The 22,387-nt window shown below is 36.1% G+C and overlaps 1 protein-coding gene across 1 annotated transcript in view; it reads right to left on the bottom strand.

Moving 5' to 3' along the window:
- The window catches only part of tmtopsb (teleost multiple tissue opsin b), an 82,852-nt gene that overhangs the window by 46,039 nt on the left and 14,426 nt on the right, over positions 1-22,387 (bottom strand). The window lies entirely within an intron of this gene.

Raw genomic sequence — 22,387 nt, 5'->3', positions numbered from 1 at the left:
GACTGCCCGTCGCTGGTAGGATACTTCGTCTTTGACAGCTGCTGGAATCTGAAGAATCAATCAATCAATCAAGCAATGTTTATTTATATAGAAATCGATTATTGTTTTTTTTTGTACAGGCACGAAACAGGACAGTCGCGTGCAGGTTAAGGACCCCCGGCAACTTTGTGACTTTATTGGACGCAGCCCCGGAAGTAAATGGGGGGACGGCTTTTGTAGGGGGGAAGAAATTTGGCGTGACAGCTGCAGCAGTGCCTGATGAATAATTGCCTGTTTCAAAGAGTGCTGCTCGTTTTTCATATGTGGGTAACAACATTTAACTATGTTTTTTTTTTTCTGAATTGGTTCAACCGCCACCCGCCCGAATCTATTTAAAATCTATTTTTTTCGTCATGCATCCGCCCGACCCGCAGATTATCCGCGGACTCCGCGGTTGTGTCCGCAAACCGCGCACATCTCTAATGTGTATATATATATATATATATATATATATATATATATATATATATATATATATATATATATATATATATATATATATATATATATATATATATATAATATATATATATATATATATATATATATATATATATATATATATATATATATATATATATATATATATATATATATAAATATACATATATATATATATATATATATATATATATATATATATATATATATATATATATATATAAATATACATATATATATATATATATATATATATATATATATATATATATAAATATATATATATATATATATATATATATATATATATATATATATATATATATATATATATAAATATATGTATATATATATATATATATATATATATATATATATTTATATATATATATATATATATATATATATATGATATGTGATATGTGTGTGTATGTATATGTATATATGAGGTAGATCACCTCGACTTGGTCATTTATTAAGTAATTGATTAACGTTGAAAAACTTATTGGGGTGTTACCATTTAGTGGTCAAGTGTACGGAATATTTACTGTACTGTGCAATCTACTAATACAAGTTTCAATCAATGAATGCCTACTGAGCCTATGGTGCTGTTAAGTTATTGTGGCTCAATTTGCCTTCATTTTTTTATTTTAATGTATTATTATTTAATATTTATTATTGTTTTAGTTGCTTAAGAGATATTCCTGGTTTTGAATTTGCTCATTGCTATTTTTATGTTTTTGTGCATTTTTTGTTGCCGTCATCATTAAACAAACAGGTTACTCATCAGTTACTCAGTACATGAGTAGTTTTTTCACATATTACTTTTTACTTTTACTCAAGTAAATATTTGGGTGACTACTCCTTACTTTTACTTGAGTAATAAATCTCTAAAGCAGGGGTCTCAAACTCAATTTACCTTGGGGCCACTGGATGCAAAAACTGGGTGAGGCTGGGCCGCAAGAAAAGATTTCTTAAAAATAAATCTAACATGCACTTTTTAATGAATTCATCTTCTTTGAATGGCTTTCCCGCCCTAGCAACCATCTCACTCACCATGTAACTAGCTTTGACTGCTGCATCGCTCTTTTCGCTTGCTTTTTTGACAAAATCTTGTTGCCTCAGTAGACTGGTTTTAAAATTTGCAACCCGGTTCACTCTCTCATCTCCCTGGTATTTTGCATACTCCTCAGCATGTCTAGTTGTATAATGACGTTTGAAATTGTATTCCTTGTGCACTGCAACTTTCTCTGTATCAACTACAGAAAAGAGCTATAAGGATTATTCATAAAGTAGATTACTTAGAACACACTAACATATTATTTATTAATTTGGGTTTATTGAAATTACAGGAGCTAGTAAAGTTACAGACATGATGTGTCATGTTTAAGGCTAAAAGTAAAACATTACCAGCAAATTTACAAAAAATGTTTGTCATCACTTCTGAGAATGAAGAGCATAGAAGAAAAGGTCATTTCCAACATCAGTATTCAAGGACAACTTTAAAACAAATGTGCATATCAGTGGTGGGGGTTAAACTATGGAATTCTCTTTACAATGAGATAAAGGATTGTAAAAATATATTCCAATTGAAAAAATATATAAAGACAGAACAATAAGATCATATGGACAGCCATAAGTGTTTACATTTTGCTTTATATTTATTATTTAACTTATTTTTTGCCTGGTTTTGTATTTGTTTTATATCATCCTGTGAGGTGTATATTACGTCTTTTGTTTATTTTGTTCGGTTTGTACTTCATGAAGTTTTGCTCTTCTTGTGTTTTTTTGTTTGTTTTCATTATATTTGGATGTAATTGTTGGTTTATATGATATCATTAAGTAAGACTACGTATTATGTTAAAGGGGGCAGGAAAATATAAGATTTTTCTTCATCCTGCTCCTTCTCAGGCATTGGTGTGTAAATGTATAATTGAATAAGTGAGGTATAATTGTCTATCGATCAAAGATGCACATCAATGAAGGAGATAAATAAAAATGAAAAGAAATTAAATGAAATAAGACACGTCGGGGTGCCCCTGTGCTCAACAAAGAAATATTGCATCAAAAATCGTCTCTGTCTGGAGTCAACGGTGGGGAGGGTGGGTGGTAGTGGGGGTTGGCGGCTCACCGTGGACTTTACAGTTACGGTAGCACAATTAGCCTCGAACGGGCTAACATCACCACTAACGTGTTACACGTCTGATTCGCCCAGCGACTCTCTGTCGGAGTATCAGCGCTGGGGTCCAGTGCACCACACTTTTGTATTGTCGCTTGGTCCTTCGGCGGAGTGCTTTGGAAGGACCGCTCGTCTTCCCCGCTTGGACTGTTTACAACGGGGGCGGGAGCGAGCAGGCGGGCGAGCAAGGGAGGCAGGGAGGGAGGGAGGGAGGGAGGAAGACCGTGTGCGGGTGTCGTGGAAAAGCGGCAAAATGTTTCTCTGCTTGCATCACGCAAGTGACGTCAATGAATACTTGCCAACCTTGAGACCTCCGAATTCGGGAGATGGAGGGGGGGATTGAGGTGTGTGTGGGGGGGTTAAGGTGGGCGGGGTTGGGAGGAGGCGGGGTTGGGGGTACCGGGGGTGTTTTTGTAGCCAGGAAGAGTTAGGGCTGCAAAGGATTCTGGGTATTTGTTCTGTTGTGTTTATGTTGTGTTACGGTGCGGATGTTCTCACAAAATGTTTGTCATTATTGTTTGGTGTGGGTTCACTGTGTGGCGCATATTTGTAACAGTGTTAAAAAATAAATAAAATAAAATATGACCACCCTCAGTGTGACAAGTATGGCTGTTCCTCAAGTATGTCTTGCAATAACTTGCGTGTGCCTGCAGAAGCTTCATACAACATGTGTCTGGGCCGGCACACTGTTAGTATGGAGAAAAAGATGATGCGCTGACAGTCTCTAGAGGACACTAAAGACAGCGCCATCACGGTACACCATTGACATTGTGGGGAGCCTCATACCACACCGTGATTGGTAGATTCCTTCAGCTCCGCACACACGCTGTCAAGCGCCATTCATTTAAAATCCGCACACAACGCTGTCAAGCGCCATTCATTTAAAACTCGCGGGCCGCACTAACATTAAACTTTCCTATTAAGGTGGGGGCCGCAAAATAACGTCTCGCGGGCCGCAATTGGCCCGCGGGCCGCGTGTTTGAGACCCCTGTTACTTTAGAGTCTAAAGTAACAGTACTCTTACTTGAGTACAATTTCTGGCTACTCTACCCACCTCTGCTAGTCACTGCCGTTGTTTCCTTGGGCAAGACACTTTACCCACCTGCTCCCAGTGCCACCCACATTGGTTTAAATGTAACGTAAAGATGAAGATAATGGGTTTCACTATGCAAAACGCTTCGAGTCTCTAGAGAAAAGCACTATATACATATAATTCACTTCACTGTACGGGTATCTTGGTTATCATATTAGCGGAAAAGCTCGCCCATGGTGTACAACAAAAGTAGCGGTAGAGTAAGCTGTCTTGCTCCTGCACTACTCTCTTTAATAGTACCAGTAATTCAGCTCGAAATATTGGCTTCGGCCTACTTACTGTTGCGTAGCTGTTTGGATGGTTGGCCTGCAGACGGCGCTTTACGTTAGTTGTATCTTTACCAGAGAAAATCAAAGGACAGGGATTACAACGTGTCTTGTTGTCTACCGTGGCAAAGGTGAAGCCCGTCCATATGTCTTCCCTTGTCTCTCATCCAGGTGTAGAAGACATACTGAATTGAGGTGTGTTACAATTCAGTCTTGTTTTTCCAGTGAAAAGTCAAAACACGGTTCCTTAGTTCTGATTGGATCCCCTCCTTGATTTATTCCCCTCCCCTCTCTTACATGCAACTGTGATTGGACAGATTCCTAACTTGTACCACCCACTTAAAGACGGAATGAAATATGATTGGATTTTGTCTTGTTTTTATTCATTGACTGAATTGCCAATTAATTGTGTCATGTTTTTAGTCAACGTGCATTTGTTTTGATTGGGGTTCTATTGTGTCAGGGGAAAATAGGTTGTTGACGATACCTAAGACGGACATTTTTAGTCAACAAAACTAACTCATCTTCAGTCGCATGCTTTGAAACTTTTGATTGATTGATTAAATGATTGATTGATTGATTGATTGATTGATTGATTGATTGATTGATTGATTGATTGAGACTTTTATTAGTAGGTTGACAACAAGAATGCGAGCTCCCGTGGATGTGATTAAAAAAAGGTTGCGTGTGCTTTGTATTACCTGGCCGTCGAGGGAAGACTATGGAAAACAGCGAATGCTTTTGGACTGGCAAAGCAGACTGTATCAGTTATTGTCCGCCATGTATGTCGCCGACTCAACGTCCAGGTCCAGAGTATATCAAGTCACCAAAAACAAATGGACAATGAAGGTGAAGGCAAAAGAGTGAGGAGTGTCCTGACCTGATATGGCAGCTCCCGCCATCAGTGTGTGAATGTGTGTGTGAATGGGTAAATGTGGAAATACTGTCAAAGCGCTTTGAGTACCTAGAAGGTAGAAAAGCGCTATACAAGTATAACCCATTTATCATTATTTATCATTTATATCTAGATCCCTAGACTGATTGACGTAAAATGTTCTTTATCACATTGTTTACTTTCACGTGTCCATTAAAGGCCTACTGAAACCCACTACTACCGACCACGCAGTCTGATAGTTTATATATCAATGATGAAATCTTAACATTGCAACACATGCCAATACGGCCGGGTTAACTTATAAAGTGCAATTTAAAATTTCCCGCTAAACTTCCGGTTGAAGACGTCTATGTATGATGACGTATGCGCGTGACGTCAATCGTTGAAACGGAAGTATTCGGACGCTATTGAATCCAATACAAAAAGCTCGGTTTTCATCTCAAAATTTCACAGTATTCTGGACATCTGTGTTTGTGAATCTTTTGCAATTTGTTTAATGAACAATGAAGACTGCAAAGAAGAAACTTGTAGGTGGGATCGGTGTATTAGCGGCTGGCTGCAGCAACACAAACAGGAGGACTTTGAGGTGGATAGCAGACGCGCTATCCGACGCTAGCCGCCGACCGCATCGGTGATCGGGTGAAGTCCTTCGTTGCACTGTTGATCGCTGGAACGCAGGTGAGCACGGGTGTTGATGAGCAGATGAGGGCTGGCTGGCGTAGGTGGATAGCTAATGTTTTTAGCATAGCTCTGTGAGGTCCCGTTGCTAAGTTAGCTTCAATGGCGTCGTTAGCAACAGCATTGTTAACCTTTGCCAGGCTGGAAAGCATTAACCGTGTATTTATAGGTCCATGGTTTAATAGTATTGTTGATCTTCTGTCTATCCTTCCAGTCAGTGGCTTATTTCTTTTGTTTCTATATGCAGTTAAGCCCGATGCTATCACGTTAGCTCCGTAGCTAAAGTGTTTCGCCGATGTATTGTCGTGGAGATAAAAGTCACTGTGAATGTCCATTTCGCGTTCTCGACTCTCATTTTCAAGAGGATATAGTGTCCGAGGTGGTTTAAAATACAAATCCTTGATCCACAATAGAAAAAGGAGAGCGTTTGGAATCCAATGAGGCAGCTTGCACATAAGTTACGGTCAGAGCGAAAAAAGATGCGTCCTGCACTGCACTCGAGTCCTTCACTCTCACGTTCCTCATCCACAAATCTTTCATCCTCGCTCAAATTAATGGGGTAATCGTCGCTTTCTCGGTCCGAATCGCTCTCGCTGCATTGAAAACAATGTGGAAATGTGAGGAGCCTTTCAACCTGCGACGTCACGCTATTTCCGGTACAGGCAAGGCTTTTTTTTATCAGCGACCAAAAGTTGCGAACTTTATCGTCGATGTTCTCTACTAAATCCTTTCAGCAAAAATATGGCAATATCGCAAAATGATCAAGTATGACACATAGAATGGATCTCCTATCCCCGTTTAAATTTAAAAAAAATTCATTTCAGTAGGCCTTTAAAGATTTGATTAACTTATGATGGCTCAGGTGTGATTCACTACAATAGAGCCCCACAGCACACTGGATTCCAGTTAATTGGAATACCACAACACTGGATATTGTTCAGATAAGTTAATTTTAAGAACTTGCACACAAAGCAACACTGGAGGTGACTACGACGTGCGCATTTTCCGCGCATGCGTACTCGGTCGCGTTGTGCCGGCGGACGGAGGGAGGGTAGGGGGTCTTAAACGACCATTGTGTGTGTGTGTGGACAAGGATAAGGTTAGGTGGGATTTACCCTTAGTGTAGAAGGGGCCTCAGTGTAGAGCAGGGGTCACCAACCTTTTTGAAACCAAGGGCTACTTCTTGGGTACTGAATAATGCGAAGGGCTACCAGTTAGATACACACTTAAATAAATTGCCAGAAGTAGCCAATTTGCTCAATTTACCTTTAACTCTGTTATTATTAATAATTAATGATATTTATCTTTGTGGAAACACTGATCATCTTCATGATTTCTCACAATAAATATATATAGAAACAGATAAATATCAATATGCAACACTTTATTTTTATATTTTCTCTAAGTGCACATTTTTCAAATTGAACATTTTCAAATGATCACTTCTAAGACAGTCTTGTGAAATCACAATATCCCATTTTAACTAGCTAGCCACTAACATTTTTTAACAAATCATGAATTACTTTGCACCATGTTTGTACAAATAATAACTCATGTAAAATACAAAATAAACTCTCAAATTTTTAAATCATGTCACACTTTGAACTGGACACCAAATCTGTTATCTGTTTCTTTGTCAGTTAGTGGGAAGCCTGGCATTGCATGCTGTTAACTAGTGTGTTGTACTCTGGTGTGTAACTTGACACTGCAACTCTGAGTGAGTCTTGCAGATGTGCATCAGTGAGGCGTGTTCTGTGTTTGTTCTTGATGAAGTTCATGTCAGAAAAGGCTGATTCACAAAGATAAGATTTTTCCTCATTGTTTGCGGAACCTTCTTAATCTTTTGGACATATTTTCACAGCAATCTGGCCTTAAGCTTAATTATGATAAATGTAAAATGTTAAGGATCGGAAATCTAAAGGGAACGTCCTTTCGAATGGAATGCAAAGTGCCTGTTTTGTGGACAGATGGACCAGTTAACATACTTGGTGTTGTTGTCCCAGAAAATCTGGAAGATCTAGGCTCAGTAAATTATGATAATCGACTAACAAAGCTGGACAAAATTATGCAATTATGGAAAGGGAAATCCCTAACCTTGTATGGTAAAATGTCTATTGCCAACTCGTTAATTATTCCTGAATTTATTTATTTGTTTTTGTCATTACCAGCTCCATCACAAAACTTTTTTAAGATTTATGAGCGGAGGGTCTTCGATTTTGTCTGGAACGGCAAACCAGAAAAGATTAAAAGAAAGGTTTTGTACAAAGAGAATGAATATGGGGGCCTGAAACTTCTCAACCTTGAAGCTATGTGTCTGTCTTTAAAAGCATCAATTGTTCCAAAGATGTATTTAAACATTGAGTGGTACACAAATGTCCTGTTGGACAAAAAACATGTACTGTATCAAAAGAAATTGTATCCTTTTTTACAAGTGATCCCCTCCCAGAGAGTCTGCTGGGAAACATGGCGGGGTTCATAAAGGAAACAAACCACTCATAGTGGTGTTTTCAATTTTATGTGCCAGAAAAAAGAGACGATATTTTGCAGCAGTTAATATGGATGAACTCTAATATTGTAATAGATGGAAAGCCTTTCTTTTGGAAAAATATGTTTGAAAGAGGAATCATTTTTGAGAATGGTAAAATTATGAAGTATGATGAATTTAGAGCTATGTATGGTGATGCTTGCTCAAGCTTTTTTATCAACTAACTGGAGTAATTGGGAAAATATGGAAACAAATAATTAATTATGGAACTACTAAATTATTAGTTTGTAAACCTCTAATAAGAAATTGTAGTTGGCAAAAAGGAACTAAAATAAATAGAAAAATATATAATTTTTATTTAATAAAGAAATCTTTGAAGGCTGCCTCATACAACACAAATGGAAAATGGGAGGACTTTTTTGACTGCCCGTTGCCATGGGATGCCATATTCAAACTAATCTATAAAACCACTATCGATGTGCAAAATCGTTATTTTCAAATTAAAATTATTTATAACTTCTTACCCACAGGGAAAATGTTAAAATTATGGAATATGACAGAGTCAGATGATTGCCGATTTTGTTGTCAGGAGCCTGAATCCACCCTGCATTTGTTTTGGTATTGTCATATTGTGTCTTTGTTTTGGGTGGAAGTTGAAAAAATGTGTTTAAGGATTGGTTTGTTTATGAAGCTTAATGTGGTTTCTGTTATTTTAGGAGAGTTCATTGACAATCATGATTTAGTCAATTTAATTATAGTACTCGGTAAAATGTTTATTTTTAAGGCCAAAAACAGATATTCACTTAGTATTACTTTCTTTAAAACATTTATTCAGTATTTTCTAACTTTAGAAAGTTACATGGTTGAAAACGATAATGATGCCAAAAAACATTAAAAAAAAAGATGAGAAGTCCTCAAAGGCTTATTTTGAAAGTATAATTATGTTTATAGATTATATGATATCTGTTGTTGTGTTCCCTAATTTGAGTGACCTGGACATAATCTGGACTGTACATAAATGCTTATTTTGAAAATGTAATTTTGTTTATAAATTATATGCAATCTGTTGTGTTCCCTAATTTTTTTCTGTGTACATGAATGAAGGTGTGTGTTGCTGAGTCCGACTTGGACATTATCTGGACTGGGCCTGGTTTAAAAAACCCTTTAAACAAATCTAATTTCATTGACAACCTGGTCTGTTGAAGATAAGGCCCTTTTTTAAAAAATAAAATAAAATAAGATAAATAAATAAAAACATTTTCTTGGATAAAAAAGAAAGTAAAACAATATAAAAATAATTACATAAAAAATAGTAATTAATGAAAATTTTAGTGGACCAGCAGCCTATACAATCATGTGTGCTTCAGGGACTGTGTCCCTTGCAGATGTGTTGTCTATGTTGTGGGAACCAGAATATTGGTAGCAGAAAGAAATAACCCCTTTTGTGTGAGTGGGTGTGGATGAGTGTGCATGGGGGAGGTTGTTTGGGTTGATGCACTGATTGAAAGTGTATCTTGTGTTTTTTCTATGTAGATTGAATTTTTTTTTTTAAAAATAAAAAAAATTTTTTTTTTTTTTTTTTAGAACAGGCCCGCGGGCGACTCATCCGGTCCTTACGGGCGACCTGGTGCCCGCGGGCACCGCGTTGGTGACCCCTGGTGTAGAGGCACCCTTAGCTTCGCACGTAGCCTCCATCGAGCCGTCGTAGTTTCACTACAAAGCAGCCCGTTTCACAGCACATTGACTAATGGCAGAAAGGTCGTTGGCCATTTCACGCATAGCCCACCAAAGGAAGCTGAAAGCAAATTGAACATCGCCTGCACAAGAAAGTCGCTCACGCAGGACATGCCAATGGGATGGAACATCACCCTGAAGATGATCAAGAGTGTTCAGAGGAATCACGACATCCTGGCTCAGCGAGCAAACAGCGTCACCAAGAACACTGCAGCTGAGCTGGAGAAACTAAAGAAGCTGGAGACAGTGTTGGAGCACTGCAGCTCATTTTTGATTGTCATCTATAGCAGGTTTGTCTTTAAAGTGTGTGCGTGGGTGTGTGTGAGCGAGAGTGAGAGAGTGTCTGAGACTTTGAGTTAATTAGCTTACTTTTAGGAGAGTAGATATAACAAGCTTCTAACAATGGAGGTTAATTAGTGTCTTCTTTTTTTTTTACACTGAATTTATGTAGCTGAAGTGTTTGCGTATTATTTTGGTAAACTGATTTTTTCAAAATATGCTGAACATTTCACTGAATAAAAATGTGTGAGCAAAATGTTTATGTTTAAAAATTCAGTTTGTCAAAATACAGTGTTAATAATTCAGTGCAGAAATACTTTGCTTTAAAACTCAAGAAGTTTGCAAACTTGACACCTTTTAGGCTGGTTCTGGATCGCTTCAGTCTTAATTTACTAAAAGTGGCTCTTGAGTTCAAATATTTCTGCACTGAATGTTTTTACAATTAATATTTATACACTGAATTTTCTTTACACTGAATTTTTTTGCATTCAATATTTTTGCACTAAATTTTTCTGCACTTGGTATTTTACACTGAATTTTTATACACTGAATTTTTTTTCCATTGAATTCTTCTGCACATTTTCCTGCACTTCATATTTTACACTGAATTTCTATACACTGACTAAATTTACATAATTTTAAAACACTGCCTTTTTTTTTTTACACTGATTTTTTTTTACACAGTGAATTTTGAAACACGGATTTCTCTTTTTACACACTGAATTTTTAAACACTGAATTATAACAAACTGATTTTTTTTAAACACACCCATTTTGCCCACAATTTTTTTTATTCAATGAAATTGCCAGCATCATTTAATGTCAAATTAATACGGTCCACAAAATTTAAACACAAAAAAATCAGTTACGTAAATTCAGTGTTTATAATTCAGTGCAGAAATACTTAAAAATGTTCTTTAAAACTCAAGAAGTTTGCAAACTTGACACCTTTTAGGCTGGTTCTGGATCGCTTCAGTCTTAATTTACTGAAAGTGGCTCTTGAGTTCAAATATTTCCACACTGAATGTTTTTACAATTAATATTTAGACACTGAATTTTCTTTACACTGAATTTTTTTGCACTCAATTTTTCTGCACTTGGTATTTTACACTGAATTTTTTTTCCATTGAATTCTTCTGCACAACATTTTCCTGCACTTCATATTTTACACTGATTTTCTATACACTGACTTTTTTATACTGAATTTGAAAAACACTGCCTTTTTTTTTTACACTGATTTTTTTTACACACAAAGTTTTGAAACACTGAATTATAACAAACTGTTTTTTTTTAAACACCCATTTTGCCCACAATTTTTTTTATTCAATGAAATTGCCAGCATCATTTATTGTAAAATTAATACGGTCCACAAAATTTAAACACAAAAAAAATCAGTTAAGTAAATTCAGTGTTTATAATTCAGTGCAGAAATACTTCAAAATGTTCTTTAAAACTCAAGAAGTTTGCAAACTTGACACCTTTTAGGCTGGTTCTGGATCGCTTCAGTCTTAATTTACTGAAAGTGGCTCTTGAGTTCAAATATTTCCGCACTGAATGTTTTTACAATTAATATTTATACACTGAATTTTCTTTACACTGAATTTTTTTGCACTCAATTTTTCTGCACTTGGTATTTTACACTGAATTTTTTTTCCATTGAATTCTTCTGCACAACATTTTCCTGCACTTCATATTTTACACTGATTTTCTATACACTGACTTTTTTATACTGAATTTGAAAAACACTGCCTTTTTTTTTTACACTGATTTTTTTTACACACAAAATTTTGAAACACTGAATTATAACAAACTGTTTTTTTTTAAACACCCATTTTGCCCACAATTTTTTTTATTCAATGAAATTGCCAGCATCATTTATTGTAAAATTAATACGGTCCACAAAATTTAAACACAAAAAAAATCAGTTAAGTAAATTCAGTGTTTATAATTCAGTGCAGAAATACTTCAAAATGTTCTTTAAAACTCAAGAAGTTTGCAAACTTGACACCTTTTAGGCTGGTTCTGGATCGCTTCAGTCTTAATTTACTGAAAGTGGCTCTTGAGTTCAAATATTTCTGCACTGAATGTTTTTACAATTAATATTTATACACTGAATTTTTTTTTACACTCAATTTTCATGCTCTCAATTTTTATGCACTTGGTATTTTACACTCAATTTTTATACACTGGTTTTTTTTTTTTACATTGAATTCTTCTGCACAACATTTTTCTGCACGTCATGTTTTACACTGAATTTCTATACACTGACTTTTTTACACTGAATTTTAAAACACTGATTTTTTTTACACTGTTATTTTTAAACACTGAATTACAACAAACTGATTTTTTAAACACACTGATTTTTTAAACACACCCATTTTGCTCACATTTTTTTTATTCAATGAAATTGCCAGCATCATTTCATGTAAACTTAATACAGTCCACAAAATTCAAACACAAAAAAATCAGTAAATTCAGTGTCCAAAAAAAGCTTTCATAATAAAGACACAAATTAAGACTGAAGCAATCGATCCAGCCAATGAGGTGTCAAGTTTGCAGTCACAATATTTTGACACTGAATTTTAAAACTTTATTTTTAAACACACACATTTTTATCAATGAAATTACCAGCATAATTTGATGCAAAAAAATCAGTGAGATAAATTCAGTGTCCAAAAAAAGCTTTCCTAATAAAGGGTTGAGGTGTGACGTTTAGGGAGAGGAAGAGAACGACACAGCCTGAACAACCAGCCAAGCCTGAGCCTTCAACCAAAAAAATGAGTTCTCATGTTTGGCCCGGATGAAGAAACGTGTTTCAGGCATTACAGGACAGAGCCCACTACTGGCTTTGAAGATTGTTCCCAGCAGAGGTGGTCTGAACATGAAGGGGCACGCAGTGAGATGGTGTTAGTTGCACAAAAGTATTGGCAACACCTGCCACATCAGTGCCATGCGATGGGTCATTTTCCCTGTCTGGACATGTGGTGCCGAAGAAAAGTGCACAGAAACACAACTAATTGGGACAATCTATGCACCGTTTGTCGCAGGTTGTTTGTCTTGATTTTATTTTGCAGTTTTAGTAAGTCAGAACAAATTTTTGCCTAACCTTTGAATAAGAACCGTTCTTGAGCTTTTTTATAAGTTATTAAGATTTATTGTTCTTTTACCTTGCACATTTTGTCTCTTTTTGATACATAGAAGTACATTTTGTGTTAAACTGTTTAAAAAACAGAATTAAACATTTGTAAACACATTGTCCACTCCTACTGCTCACTAGTGTAACCATATCTGAGTTATTGTGTAGAAATATGGGGAAACAACTACAACTGTAACGGTGTTACAAAAAAGATCAATTAGAATAATACAAAATGTTGGATATAGAGCACATACAAACCCTTTATTTATTGAATCAAAAATATTTTAATTTACCAACTTGGTGCATTTGCAAACAGCTAAAATGATGTACAAAGTAAACTATAACCTGCTACCCAAGAATGTATAACAATTCTTCTCAACAAAAGAGGAGAAATATAACCTTAGAGGAAAATCTATTTTAAAACATTTTTATTCATGTACAACACTTAAAACCTTTAGCATATCTGTATGTGGAATTAAATTAAGGAATGAATTATATAAATAAATCAAACAAAGCACTAATATGATTCGGATTAAGAAGCTGTTCAAACTACAAGTGTTTACAAAGTACGAAGAAGAAGAATTATGATAAACATCTTGAACCTTTTTAAAAAAAAAAGAAGAGATAATCTCATATCTCATTCCTCTCCTCGGTGAACCATCAGAATCAGAGACACTTTAAATTAATTAACTATCTATTTATGAGAATTTAAATCATTGAATACATGTTTACATGTCTAAAATGTATTTATGTATTTAATATTGGTTTGCTTACTCATGGTATATGTATGTATTTTTTTATTCACTGTTCTGTTACAAACAGAAAACAAAGAAAAGGGATACAACTGCTATGATATGAAAAGGGGTAGAGTTAAATAAGCTCTGCTTCTTCCTACTCCTTTTTGGACGTGCTGTAATTAAACAATTGGAAATATGTGATGCATTACATTGTAATTGCATTGTATGCATATCCGAAATGAACTGTAACATGTAATAATAGTATAAAAAACGTTATCATATTTTTTTATGGTACACTTATTAAAGACAAAAAAATTTTTTTGTAGTTGTGATTAATTACGAGTTAACTATGAACAATATGGGATTATTGCGATTTAATATTTTGATCGTTTGACAGCCCTAATATAAATGTGTGCTTAAAAAATCTAGTTAAATAGGTATGGTTTATTATAATTTTAAAAAAAAAATCGTATCTTAAACAAATGTGCATTTAAAAAAAAAAAATTAATTTAAACTTAAAATAGATATTTTATGAATATTTTTGGATTTTCTTACATTTATAATACATTAAAATAGCTGTAAACTATTTCATATCATACAGTATTATATTGAATTTGTTTTCTTTTGGAGTGTTTGCTTACATTGAATAATTAAACGTTTTAAAAAATAATATATTTTTAATAAGAATATGTATTTTTTATCTACAGCAGGGGTAGGGAACCTATGGCTCTAGAGCCAGATGTGGCTCTTTTGATGACTGCATCTGGCTCTCAGATAAATCTTAGCTGACATTGCTTAACACGATAAGTAATGAATAATTCAGCTGGTAATCACAGTGTTAAAAATAACGTTCAAAATATAAAACATTCTCATGCATTTTATCTATCCATCCGTTTTCTACCGCACCTGTTCAAGAAGTCGCATTAATGGTAAGAAGTATTTTATTTATTATTGGTTAGCTTCAGAATAACAATGTTATTAAAAAGAATAAGAGACTTATTATACTCTTAAAATGTTGGTCTTTCTTAAAAATGCACGCATCTAGTTGTATTCAGTGTTAAAAAATATTATATGGCTCTCACGGAAATACATTTTAAAATATTTGGCTTTCATGGCTCTCTCAGCCAAAAAGGTTCCCGACCCCTGATCTACAGTATATACCGACCTTGACGAAAAGACAACCCCCTCCTTTTCAAGACTTCTTTTTGACAAAATATTTTTTTTAAGACTAAACGAAGTAAAAAAAAAATAAAAAAAAAACATTTTAATAACGAGTGACCCTCGTGTGTGTGTTAGTGACAGAAAAAAAGCTGTAACTCAGAAGTGCCTGGGCGCCACCTGCTTGTTAGTGTTTATCTCCAGACCTTGACTGTAAGATAAGACGACCTATGATATGTTATATACAAACCCCGTTTCCATATGAGTTGGGAAATTGTGTTAAATGTAAATATAAACGGAATACAATAATTTGCAAGTCCTTTTCAACCCATATTCAGTTGAATATGCTACAAAGACAACATATTTGATGTTCAAACTGATAAACTTTTTTTTTTTTTGCAAATAATCATTAACTTTAGAATTTGATGCCAGCAACACGTGACAAAGAAGTTGGGAAAGGTGGCAATAAATACTGATAAAGTTGAGGAATGCTCATCAAACACTTATTTGGAACATCCCACAGGTGAACAGGTAAATTGGGAACAGGTGGGTGCCATGATTGGGTATAAAAGTAGATTCCATGAAATGCTCAGTCATTCACAAACAAGGATGGGGCGAGGGTCACCACTTTGTCAACAAATGTGTGAGCAAATTGTTGAACAGTTTAAGAAAAACCTTTCTCAACCAGCTATTGCAAGGAATTTAGGGATTTCACCATCTACGGTCTGTAATATCATCAAAGGGTTCAGAGAATCTGGAGAAATCACTGCACGTAAGCAGCTAAGCCCGTGACCTTCGATCCCTCAGGCTGTACTGCATCAACAAGCGACATCAGTGTGTAAAGGATATCACCACATGGGCTCTGGAACACTTCAGAAACCCACTGTCAGTAACTACAGTTGGTCGCTACATCTGTAAGTGCGAGTTAAAACTCTCCTATGCAAAGCGAAAACCGTTTATCAACAACACCCAGAAACGCTGTCAGTTTCGCTGGGCCTGAGCTCATCTAAGATGGACTGATACAAAGTGGAAAAGTGTTCTGTGGTCTGACGAGTCCACATTTCAAATTGTTTTTGGAAACTGTGGACGTCGTGTCCTCCGGACCAAAGAGGAAAAGAACCATCCGGATTGTTATAGGCGCAAAGTTGAAAAGCCAGCATCTGTGATGGTATGGGGGTGTATTAGTGCCCAAGACATGGGTAACTTACATATCTGTGAAGGCGCCATTAATGCTGAAAGGTACATACAGGTTTTGGAGCAACATATGTTGCCATCCAAGCAACGTTACCATGGACGCCCCTGCTTATTTCAACAAGACAATGCCAAGCCACGTGTTACATCAACGTGGCTTCATAGTAAAAGAGTGCGGGTACTAGACTGGCCTGCCTGTAGTCCAGACCTGTCTCCCATTGAAAATGTGTGGCGCATTATGAAGCCTAAAATACCACAACGGAGACCCCCGGACTGTTGAACAATTTAAGCTGTACATCAAGCAAGAATGGGAAATAATTCCACCTGAGAAGCTTAAAAAATGTGTCTCCTCAGTTCCCAAACGTTTACTGAGTGTTGTTAAAAGGAAAGGCCATGTAACACAGTGGTGAACATGCCCTTTCCCAACTACTTTGGCACGTGTTGCAGCCATGAAATTCTAAGTTAATTATTATTTGCAAAAAAAAAAAAAAGTTTACGAGTTTGAACGTCAAATATCTTGTCTTTGTAGTGCATTCAATTGAATATGGGTTGAAAAGGATTTGCAAATCATTGTATTCCATTTATATTTACATCTAACACAATTTCCCAACTCATATGGAAACGGGGTTTGTACTACAAATGAAGAAATCAGGCCGGAAAACTGAAAAACCCAATTTTCGAGCAAAACGAGACGATGTCGTGACACTCGGGTCGCATGACGGCGATTAGTGGCGTGTTCCCAAGATGCAGAAGATCGAGGAGGCAACGTGCAGGTAAAAGTATTTAATATAGCTCAAAACAAACAAAGATGAGTGCCGCTGGGAAGGGACCAAAGCATATGCAAAAAAACGACACTAAAACAACAAAACAGAATGCTGGAATACAGCAAAACTCACGGCAGGAGGAAAGAGCATCCAAATGATCAATATCCATTCCAAACAAAGTCCTGACAAAGAATGGTGGCTCACACTCAACTTAAATAGAACTGATTGCAAACGGAAAACCGGTGAGGAGAAATGCTCTGGCCAAGATGTGTGAAGCGGCCACCAAAAGAAAAGCACAGGACATGAACCAACACAAAACACAAGAGAACACCAACAAAAGGGCACGGCCTGGTGTAATCAGCCGTGACAGGTGTCCTAATAAATCCGAGCGGCCTGTGAGTGAGTATGATGTACAGGATACGTGTGTAGCCATTACTGTCTCCAATGACAAACTGAATGGTGTGTTTACTCTGCTGTTGTTGTCTTGGGATGCACCTGTCAATTTAATCATGTCACAATGCAGCGGTCAATGTAAACCCTGGCCCCCCCCCCCCTGTCCAGGAATGACCCAAAAATGTTGCTTAGTTGGAGGAAATTGATTTCTTACAGTGATGGAATGTGCATTTATGTGGAAAAAAATTGATCTGTTTTCACTCAGGCAGGCACTATATACAGTTGAAACTCAGAAAATGCAAAGGTCCATTCATGTCAGCAGTAACTTCAAATGTAAAACTTTTATGTGGTATAAAGTCATTGCATGCAAAGTGAGATATGGCGAGCCTTTATTTCTTATAATTTTGATGTTCATGGTTTACAGTTTTCAAATGAAATATTCTGAGATTTTCAATCTGAGGTTTTCATACTTTGTATGCCATAATCATCAACATTATATCAAAAGTAATCTTGAAATATGTCGAGTTGCATGTTAAGAGCCCTTGCCATATATTACTTTCAGCTTGTAAATCTACACAAAATTTTGCACAATATTGTATTTGTTTCAGTTTCACCTACATAAAATATTTTCTCGGGAGATTCTTAAAATATTCGAAAATGTTACTAAATCTTTAATTCATGTGTAATTTTCACATATTTTTTATCCTGTTATATTCTACAGAGGAATATTTATTTCTTATATTTATTTTCAAAAAAGTGTTTTTTTTTCTACGCTTTGTGCCTCTTAAAACCTCACTGTTGGCTTTATAAGGTCATGCCACCTCTAACCTAAACAAAGTTGATGCTAACCCACCTTTTTTGTTCTCCTTTTTACAAATAAACAATAAGAGAACCGACAAAAAAATAAAAATCGTTAAGCAGAATTGAAAGTAGAATCGGAACCGGGAAAAATGTTATCAATTCCCATTCCTATCCATAATATAAAGTATTTCATAATGTATATTATTATGGAGAATTAGTTTTCTTTTGGAGTGTTTCCTTGATATTTGCTTACATTAAATTCCTAAATATATTTGTAAAATATTACTAAATATATTTTTTATAATTATATATATTTTGTATCTATATACTGATATTGACTAAAAGACACCCCTCGCCCCTTCAAGAACTATTTTTGGGAAAAAAATGTTTTAAGACAGAAAAAAAAATAAAAAAATACAAAAAATATTCATTTAAATTACTTTTAACACTTGTGGGAGTGACAGGGAAAAAAAGCTCTGACTCACTTATTCGTATTTTATTAATCTCCAGCGCTTGACTGTAAAATTACCTCTTTAAAACTCATTCGATGTTTTATACTGCAAATATTTATTTTGTTTTTGATTGGTCAACAATCATTTGTGCGTGATAATCATCAGCATATATCTCATTAGCTAAAATACGCTTATGAGTTATAGCACCACCTGTTGCTTTGGTACACACCTGAAAACTTGAAAATATATTTTTTGAACATTTGCACATTCCATATACAGTTTGGGGCGCGGGGACCAAATTTGGCACGTTGAGTCGTTTAATTTGGCCCGCCAAAGGTTGACTTTACAAATGTAATTCGTATTCATACTGACCTTTTAAGCTCACTGTGGGTGTCCTGATTGGATAATAATATCACATATCGGTCCAATATCGGCATGAAAAAACATTATCAGATTATATCGGCTTGCATCTAAACTTTCCAATACTAGTTTTACTACAAGCAGTACTGCAGTGTGTTTACTTCAGTCAACCTCTAAATTACCTCCAATAAACACTCAATTTCTTCTATTTTAGTCATTTACAAAGGGTAAACAATTGAAATGTGGGTGGTTGATGAGCCTCTTGTGTGCTTGTTGGTCGATATATCTCTCTAGGGCATGGGTGTCAAACTCTGGCCCCACTTGGCCCTTGAGGCAATATCAAATTAACACTAGAGCTGGCCCGCCGATTATATTCAGCGGCGGTGCTGCGGTAACACCGCATTCACCGCTAATTCTCATACTTTCCAACCCTCCCGGGAGAGTACCAGATTTCAGTGTCCGCTCCGAAAATCGTCACATCCGCTTTTCATCCAGCCCAACAAATGCTGGCTCGGTCACATAATATGTGCGGCTTCTGCACTCAAGTGAATGCAACGCATACTTGATCAACAGTGATACAGGTTACACTGAGGGTTGCCATATAAACAACTTTAAGTTTTGTTAGAAATATACGCCACACAGTGAACCCACACCAAACAAGAATGACAAACACATTTCGGGAGAACATTCGCACCGTAACACAACATAAACACAACAGAACAAATACCCAGAATCATTTGCAGCACTAACTCTTCCGGGAGCTACAAGGTGGGGGGGGGGGGGGGCTGTATATTGTAGCGTCCCGGAAAAGTTAGTGCTGCAAAGGGTTCTGGGTATTTGTTCTGTTGTGTTTATGTTGTGTTACGGTGCGGATGTTCTCCCGAAATGTGTTTGTCATTCTTGTTTGGTGTGGGTTCACAGTGTGGTGTATATTTCTAACATTGTTAAAGTTGTTTATACGGTCACCCTCAGTGTAACCTGTATCGCTGTTGATCAAGTATGCGTTGCATTACCAAGTGTGTTCATACAGAAGTCGCACATATCTTGTGACTGGGCCGGCACGTTGTTAGAATGGATGAAAAGCGGACGTGACGACAGCTCGTAGAGGACGTTAAAGGCAGTGCCTTTAAGGCACGCCCCCAAGACTGTGGTACGGGTGGACTACGAGATATAATGACTGATGCACCTTCGTTCGATAATGAAGGTTGCCTCAGCTCAGAGGCTGAGCCCAGATATTAATGAACTAGCACCCAAGAAAAGATGCCAGGTATCTGGCTTGGGCACATCAGATTAGATCAGTGTGTTGCAAACTGAGCAGTTTAAAGTTCTGAATGGTTGATTTATTCATTGTTATTTTATTTTCAAATGTATTAGCCTTTTGACAAAGTTAATGTTGATATTTACCTCAGAAGGCTGCAAATAGAAAATAGGTATTACATTTTTATAAAAATTTTATTTGATATGCCATTGATATTTTTATTATTATTATTATTATTTGAAACTCGATTTTGCATGTCACTATAAAGTTATATAAGCCTTGCTTGTTCAATATTCAATGCAAAACTTGTTTGGGTCCCTATTAAAAGCTTAATTTGTTCAACCTTGGCCCGCGGCTTTGTTCAGTTTTAAATTTTGGCCCACTCTGTATTTGGGTTTGACACCCCTGCTCTAGGGCCATTCAGGAATGCAACGGTATGTGGTTTTATGTTGCTATCTGTCTGTGGTTTCTCATTTATTTATTTAAATTTTTATTTTTTATTTTTGCTTATGGGGGTGACCGCATTTGATGCATTTTTGGCTATTCATGTTAACTGTATGTGTCTAAAACCCAATAAACAAATGTTTAAAAACAACAAAAGGTACAAGCAGCTACACAACAGCTAAGCACACAATAACAGACAAGCGAGACATACACTACCGTTCAAAAGTTTGGGGTCACATTGAAATGTCCTTATTTTTGAAGGAAAAGCACTGTACTTTTCAATGAAGATAACTTTAAACTAGTCTTAACTTTAAAGAAATACACTCTATACATTGCTAATGTGGTAAATGACTATTCTAGCTGCAAATGTCTGGTTTTTGGTGCAATATCTACATAGGTGTATAGAGGCCCATTTCCAGCAACTATCACTCCAGTGTTCTAATGGTACAATGTGTTTGCTCATTGGCTCAGAAGGCTAATTGATGATTAGAAAACCCTTGTGCAATCATGTTCACACATCTGAAAACAGTTTAGCTCGTTACAGAAGCTACAAAACTGACCTTCCTTTGAGCAGATTGAGTTTCTGGAGCATCACATTTGTGGGGTCAATTAAACACTCAAAATGGCCAGAAAAAGAGAACTTTCATCTGAAACTCGACAGTCTATTCTTGTTCTTAGAAATGAAGGCTATTCCACAAAATTGTTTGGGTGACCCCAAACTTTTGAACGGTAGTGTATATGATAATAATTGAACAATATTGCAGTCTAAAACAGCACATTTGTCAATACTATTGTACTTGCCATACAGCAATAGATTATATCTGTCTATTACCTGACCCCTTCTATGTTAGCTACCTCTCTTTGTTTATAATGTATATTTTCTGCTGGATCTACTCTTTATTTTATGCTGCCCTTTTTTTTGCTGCAGCTTTTACATATACTGTGCGTGGCGGTGGGGGGGCGTGGACTGGGGACCTGCAGCGAAGCTTTGAGATCAGCGACAGGTGCGTAGATGGCCCACCTGGCCTCGTTTATCTAATCACCTGTCGCTCTGTTAAAGGAAGCAGCCGGGAAGGAGGAGGAGAGTGGGAGCAAGAGCGAAAGCGAGCGCAAGATCTATGGCTGAAAAGCATCACAGCAGACATTTATTGAAAAATAAATCCCTGTTCAGAACCATGAACAAAGCTGTCATGTCCGTAATTGGTGGTCTGAAGAACCCGGAGGAGCAAGACCTCCACATACTGTAATATCGTACTTGGTAATTGGGATTTGTTATGTATTGTATATATTACATAAAAAATATAATATAATAATATAATATGTATTATATACTGTATATAGAATATGTAAATACTACATATATGTTATATTTTATATTGCTACTATGGTACATTTTCTGTTTACTTTATACCCTTTGTTTTCGCCCTCTTTTTGTGCCCTTGTGTGCATTATCCTTTCCAACCTTATCCTTTCCAACCTTTGTAACGGAGCTATAAATCAATAATCAATAAAGTTTGTCTAAGTCTATATTAACAACTATCAAATAATTTTAGTTGCATATTACTTACACATACAAAGTCTCCAAGGCAGACGCGTATTAGGAAG

The sequence above is a fragment of the Entelurus aequoreus genome, linkage group LG15 (genome assembly GCF_033978785.1).
Source record: "Entelurus aequoreus isolate RoL-2023_Sb linkage group LG15, RoL_Eaeq_v1.1, whole genome shotgun sequence".
Classification (NCBI taxonomy): domain Eukaryota; kingdom Metazoa; phylum Chordata; class Actinopteri; order Syngnathiformes; family Syngnathidae; genus Entelurus; species Entelurus aequoreus.
This window is presented reverse-complemented; position numbering and strand designations above follow the sequence as displayed.